Below are 7,117 nucleotides of genomic sequence, written 5' to 3' on the forward strand. Positions count from 1 at the left end.
TCCAAGGAAGAAAATATTCTCAAGATTTTTAAATTCCAATAATACTGCAGATGGGGCAATACTCATAAGCTATTTTATTATATGTCAATATTGTTTTAGGATATAAACTCTTTAAACATATCCTCATAATGTCTCCCATTTGTTTTTTATATTTGCTTTTTTTGATGTGTGTACAATTTGCCTAATATGGAAAATTTCTAATATTTTTTTAGGATGAGGAGAGGGAAACTTTTGCCTGGCTATAATTAATGGTGATGGGATGTAGCCATTGTTCTCTATTACTATTATGCATGCAAAATGTGATAGCCAGTAAGCCTGTTTCCATATGCTTTACCTACCTTTTAAGAAAATGTCTTAGCCTTTCTAATTCTAAACTTTTATAGCTGTAGGAAATCAGCCAACACTCATCTATGTAGTTATTTTCCCATATTCTCATAAAATATGGAAAAATCATGGCTTCTTTGTTTTATTTCTTGCTATCTGGTGCCATTTAATTTAAAAATTGTCATGCTATCAGAGAAGTTAGGGAGAAATTCACAAGTACATAATTTTTAATTAACCTTCAAGTTTCCTTAAGAGGAATTCTGCATAAAGGATAGGCCAATGTTAACACTAGCTATTATCAAACATTATTCCATACTATGATATGTTTTATTATGGAATTATCACATGCAAATATGCATTACATTTTGTCTTTTCTTTGGTACTGTCATAACTGATGAAATAATACAAAGAGTTATTGGCCCTTGCACATATTTTTCTTGTTTTTATCTCTCCCTTTTGAAACTCTAAATTCTTATTTTCTATATACTTATTTTCTATACCTGGTCCTATTTTTCTTTTTATTTCAATGATTCATTATTTAGAAAAGTGAGAAATTATGCAACTACATATTAATAAGATTTTTAACTTTGGATGCTATTTATATTATTATACTTTTATATTAAATAAAATATTTGCTTTCTATAAGAAATCAATAAAAACAGATATAAGAAATAAAAAAGTTTTTAAAGCCATATTCCTTTTTAAAACCTAGAAACTCTATTCCGTTAAATAACAAGGCTTAGATTATCCTATTGGCAGGACATTCAGTATAATAGGAAAAATAGGTAGCAATCATCACTAACTGACAATGGTTACAACTCCTACTTCTGCTAAGAGCTACCACTTATTTTGAATTTAATGCCATGTCAGGCGCTAGCATTTTAAGTGCTTTGTGAGTATAAAGTAAATAAATATATCACTGTCCCTATTTGAAAATTAGAGAAATTTAAGATTAGAGAAGCTAAGAGGCTTTCTAAGGTTAACAAATTAGTAGTGTCATAAAATTTGGATTGAGTTCAGTTTATGACTTTACTTTTTTCTTGCTTACTTGTCTTTAGATTTCTTTAGTAATTACCCAATTCGAGAACCAGGTCCAATGTTGAACTGATTTGCAAGAGAAGGTGCCCTTGTCTTTTCCCTCGTGTTATGAAAGATCATTTATAGATTCAACATTAAGTCTAATACAAACTGTTTTTCATAGATTCCCTTTGTGATGCTATAAAAGTTCCTTTTCTTCTTCCTAGTTTTCTGAGTTAAGGGTGAAAACACCTTTTCCTTTATAAAAGGTATATATAAAAGGTATATATTTTCAACTTATAGTGTGTTACAATAATTAAATTTTAGATATTCACTTTGGGGTACTATAATGTTAATTTTTTTTACTAATGTTTCTATTTTATTCAAGCTTATATAGAATAGTTTATGATATCAAAATGTTAAAATTCCTATTTTAACTTCTTTGTATTTAATGCCATATTTTTTCTTGACCTGCTTTCATAATTTGTCTGTTTTTTGGGGTGGGGTTGGAGGCGGGGAGAATCGCCAAGCCAAACAGTGCTCAGAGTATATTCCTATTGAATATTTTCCCTTTATTTCCCCCTTGAGTTTTAAGCAGTTTAAACAGTATATGCCTAATTTTGAGATTAACTTTATACATTTATTTTGTAAACATATATATATTTATACTTATAAATGTATTTATATTTATATAATGGAGTTCTCTCATAGTCTGATTTGTAGTTTAGTTTTTATCATTAATTATAAAAAATTGAGCTTTAGTTTTAGCTTCTGCTTTTTGGGTCACACTTGGTGATGCTCAGGGGCTACTCCTGGCTTTGCACTCAGGAATCACTTGTGCAGTGCTCAGGGGACCATATGGGATGCTGGGAATTGAACCCGGGTCGGCTGCATGCAAGGCAAATGCCCTACCTGCTGTGCTATCACTCCAGCCCCCAGCTTTTGCTCTTTTTAAATTTCTCTTTTTCATTCTTGGACTTGAGTGTTACATAGTTTGATGTTCAATAGTAATTGCATTATATATTCTTATAAACTGTGTTAATTTTCTTTTTGTATTTCAGTTGGTTTTCTTTCTGTTTTTGTTCCTATCTTTTTGGGGTTTGTGGCATAATACCTGGTGATGCTCAGGTATTAATCTAGCTTTGCATTCAGGGATCACTCCTGGAAGACTCGGGGACCATAGGGCTTCCAGGGAGAATAGAACCTAGGTTAGGTGATTGCAAGGCAAGTGCCCTACACACGACTATCACTTTGGCCCATCTGTTGGTATTTTAAAAACTCTCTGTGCCTCTAGTTTCAGTTTAGAGGATTTCTATTTCTTTTTATCTTTAAATTAAGTGTCTCTCATTTAAACTATTTCCGGCAACTAGCTAAGCCCATGGAAAGCGTTCTTTATCTGCTCTATTTTTCATTTCTTGAAGATATGACTCTAGCTTTCAGTTTTCATTATTCTGTATAAATCCCTATATGGGCATGCTAGTTGCTTCTCTTGTCTACTAGAATATTTAAACTTTTATTTGTAAGTATTTTATTTTTATTTATTTTGGGCGACACTCAGTGACCGTAGGATTCACTCCTGGCTCTGTGCTCAGGGATCACTCCTGATGGTGCTTGAGGGCTGTGGTCTGTCTCAAGAAAGATAGTGTCTTAACCCCTGTACTTTCTATCCAACCTGTTAATGGGTCTTTTGTTTTTTTTTGTTTGTTTCTTAATTTGTTGTTGTTTCTTTTTTTTTTTTTTTTGCACCACACCCTGGTATGCTCAAGGCTTATTCCTGGCTCTGTGCGCAGGGATCACTCTTAGCTGTTACCTGTGAACCATATGTGGTTCTAAGATTGAACTCTGGACAAGCACATGCAAGTTAAACATCCTACCTGCTGTACTCTCTCCAGGACCTGATATTTTAAATTTCTTGTTTGATAGTTCCATTACCTGAGTCCTATCTGAGTCTGGTTCTAGTGTTTGCTGTTTGTACTGAACTTGCTTCTTTATAAGATTTTGTTGTTGAAAGCCAGAAGTCTTATTTAGGACCATAAATATATAGATAACTACTATTTATACCCACCAATGGACAACTATTGTCTTCTGATTGGCATTTTGTTTTTAGATTACTAGGATTTTGCATGGGCAAAATAGCACAGCAGTAGGGCGTTTGCCTTGCACTCTACTGACCCAGGTTCTATTACTCCGCCCCTGTCAGAGAGCCCGGCAAGCTACCAAGAGTATCTGGCCTGCATTGCAGAGCCTGGTAAGCTATCCGTGGCTTATTCAATATGCCAAAAAAAAAAAAAAACCAGTAACAGCAAGTCTCAAAATGGAGATGTTACTGGTGCCTATTTGAGCAAATCAATAAGCAAAGGGATGACAGTGACAGTGACAGTGACAGGATTTTGCGACGGGTCTTCTCAGTTTCTCACAGGAGCCATACTTTTCTTGCCTTATGTTTTGCTCATCATTGACCTTGCCAGAGGACTTTCTTTTTTACATCGTCTATGATTAGACAGCTATAAATTTTGCTATTGTTCAGCTTGTGGGGGGTTGATAAGTTTGGATGAGAAACACTTTTTTATGGAGACATTAGCAAAGATAAGCATGTTGGTCCTAGGGAAGGTCTCGTAGCTATTTTGTCATTCCCACTGTGACAGAAAGATTCAGTCTGGGTCCTGGGTGCATTGCTGACCACCATTTCCTAATTTACATAAGAAACCAGAATTATATTTCCTTCTCTCAAGAATTTGAAGTGCTTGTTCTACAGGGGAGCTAGTACAGCAGGTTGTGGTATTAGCCATTTCCTTCCGTAATTGTGCTTCTCTCTCCCTAAACCTGCACAATAAGGAGTTTCCTTAGAGCTTTCACTCTTCCCCCATCTTTCTTATTTGTATGTGGTGAGGTCTGTGGAGAAGAGGAAAGGTGTCTGCCAATTCCCTTGGTACCCATGACTCATAGAGCTTTTTTGAATCTAACTCACAATCAGCCTATATATATTCCTTAAGCATTTTGGCTGCTGTCTTATTTGATTGTAAGTCTTTGGTGTCTGGCATCTGCCTCAGGCAAGCCAGTGCTGGACCTTGTTTATAATTCTATCTACCATGAGTTTATTGCTTGTACTGTGACCTCGGCTTATTCACTGGGTCTCATAAAGGTTGTGGTTTTGATTATCTGAGTATTTGTTATTGCTTTGAGATGGAGAGTAATCGTTCTTCCAATTCTTAGTATCTGGAGTAGAAATTCTCCGTTAACATAAAATGTTTAGGGCAGAGAGATAGAATAGGGGTGAAGGTCCTTGCTTTCCATGTTGCCACACTGCATGTCCCCCACCCCCAGGTACTTCCATGAGCAACCGCTGAGCAGAGTGATGAGCAGATGTGTCCCACAAATTAGTCTGAAATAATGGTATGTTGTTTTGTATACATTGTTAGGAATCAACAATACTTGCTTATTTGTGTTACAGTAATTGTGGATGGTTATAAGAAATACAGTGTGACCAATAAAAAATTGTGAGATTTACTAATGTCATTTAGATCCCATGCCTGACCTGTGCTAGGTACGGGTTTGACCACTGGTACTAAATTTGGCCACTGGTACTGCTGCATACCTTATGAAAAGGCTGTAGCACTATAGCACTATTGATCCGTTGTTGTTCATTGATTTGCTTGAGTGGGCACCAGTAACGTCTCCACTGTGAAACCTGTTGTTACTGTTTTTGGCATATCAAATTACCCACGGGTAGCTTTCCAGGCTCTGCTGTGCCAGCGGGATAGCTTGCTGGGCTCTCTGAGAGGGACGGAAGAATCAAACCCAGGTTGGCCCTGTGCAAGGTAAATGCCCTACCCGCTGTGCTATTGCTCTAAAAAGACGCATTAAAAAAAAAGCAGCACTACCCTGCACAGCCCTTGTGACACTGAGCCGATTCTGGTAGGCCCCTGCACTGTTTTTCAGTTGGAGACTGAACTGCCCAAAATACACATCATAGTATTGCTGGGAGTAGACCCTGAACTCTAATTGAGGAGCCCTCCTCAAAGAAAGAGCAAAATTAAAAAGTCAGTCAGCTATAACTGCACATTCTATGGCCATTAAAATAATACTAAAGCAATGTTTTTTCAATCTAACTCTATAGAAAAAGGATAACATATTATAAGCAAGAAAATTTATCACAGGGATGATAAAATACTAAATAAATGATTGCAATCTATCTTCATAGTATATTGGAGAGGCCATTTGATTTTTTTGAGTAGGTACAAAAAATGCATTTTATATAAAACTCTCATTAAACTGAAATTAAGTGACCTATTACAAGTGTCAAGAATTTAATTTCTAAAGAGGTAAGTGAAATTGTGGTATATGAGCCTATACGGGGGTGGTGATGGCTCTGAACAAAATATCTAGTTATTACAAAAATTAAAAATTATGCATGCTTATTATATAATTTTGATGAAATATGGATAAATAAAATGTGCTTACAATCATTTATTCTCCTATAAATATTTTCTATCTTTCAGTGAACTTAAACATAAATGACTATGTATGCAAACATAAAAAAAACATTTATTAAACATTTAAAAATTATTCTACACTTGCATAGTTCTCTACAAAGTCATCTTTGTAGACTGAAAAATGTTCCATAGGAAAGAGGCAAGATCATTTACATAATATATTATTAGACAGTTACATCATTTCCATTTTTTGTTATTAAGAGCTAAAATGAATATTCATATATTACTGTAACATTTCCACTGAGTAGCACAAAAATTTCTAGTAATATCTTTCTTAGGATTCCTTCCTAAGGGCTGGAGTGATAGCACAGCAGGTAGGGCATTTGTCTTTCATGCTGCTAACCCAGATTCGATTACTCCGTCCCTCTCGGAGAGACCGGAAAGCTACAGGAGAGTATCTCACCCACATGGCAGAGTCTGGCAAGCTACCTGTGGTGTATTCGATATGCCAAAAACAGTAACAACAGTAATGTCTTACAATGGAGACATTACTGGTGCCGCTCGAGCAAATAGGTGAGCAACAGGGATTACAGTGAGAGTGACAGGATTGCTTGCAATGTATTAAAAGTTATGATTTAGACTAACACCCAAGGACAGTAGAGACAAGTGTTTCACTGTTGGAAGCCTGATTCATGAGCTGGGGGAGAAGGCAGTGGCTATAGAGAAGGGAGCACTAAGTTGATGATGGTTGGAGAGATCACTCGGGATGGGAGATGCCTGCTTAAAGTAGACAAAGGATCAAACATGATAGCATCTCAGTATCTGTATTGCAAGCCACAATGTCCATAAGTAGAGAGAGAGTAAGATGGAAAGTTCCTGCCATAGAGGCAGGGGTGTGGTGGGGTGGGGTGGTGGGAGGGATACCAGGGACATTGGTGGTGGAAAATTACACTGGTGGAGGGATGGGTGTTGGAAAATTGTAGGAATGAAACTGGATCATGAAAGCTTTGTAACTGTATCTCACAGTGATTCAATAATAAACTAAACTAAAATAAATCCCCCCATTTCAAATTTAGGGTTCTTTCATATTCAATATGACTCAAGTGACTAACAGAGAGATTTGTAAATCCTTTACCCATTTTTGTGTTTATGTCTTTTTAAAAGTCTTCTTCCCTTTTAATGAAGAGATAATTGAAATTTTCAAAAAAGACAAACAATAAAAATGGAAAAAGTTTACTATTTTTTTATCTATTGGTCATTTTATTTTTTGTCTCAAAGTGGATATTATCTTTCTTGATCTTACTTTATTCAAGCTCTAAAGGTAATGGAAAGAAAAAGGTCTT

The sequence above is a fragment of the Sorex araneus genome, chromosome 2 (assembly GCF_027595985.1).
Source record: "Sorex araneus isolate mSorAra2 chromosome 2, mSorAra2.pri, whole genome shotgun sequence".
Lineage (NCBI taxonomy): Eukaryota > Metazoa > Chordata > Mammalia > Eulipotyphla > Soricidae > Sorex > Sorex araneus.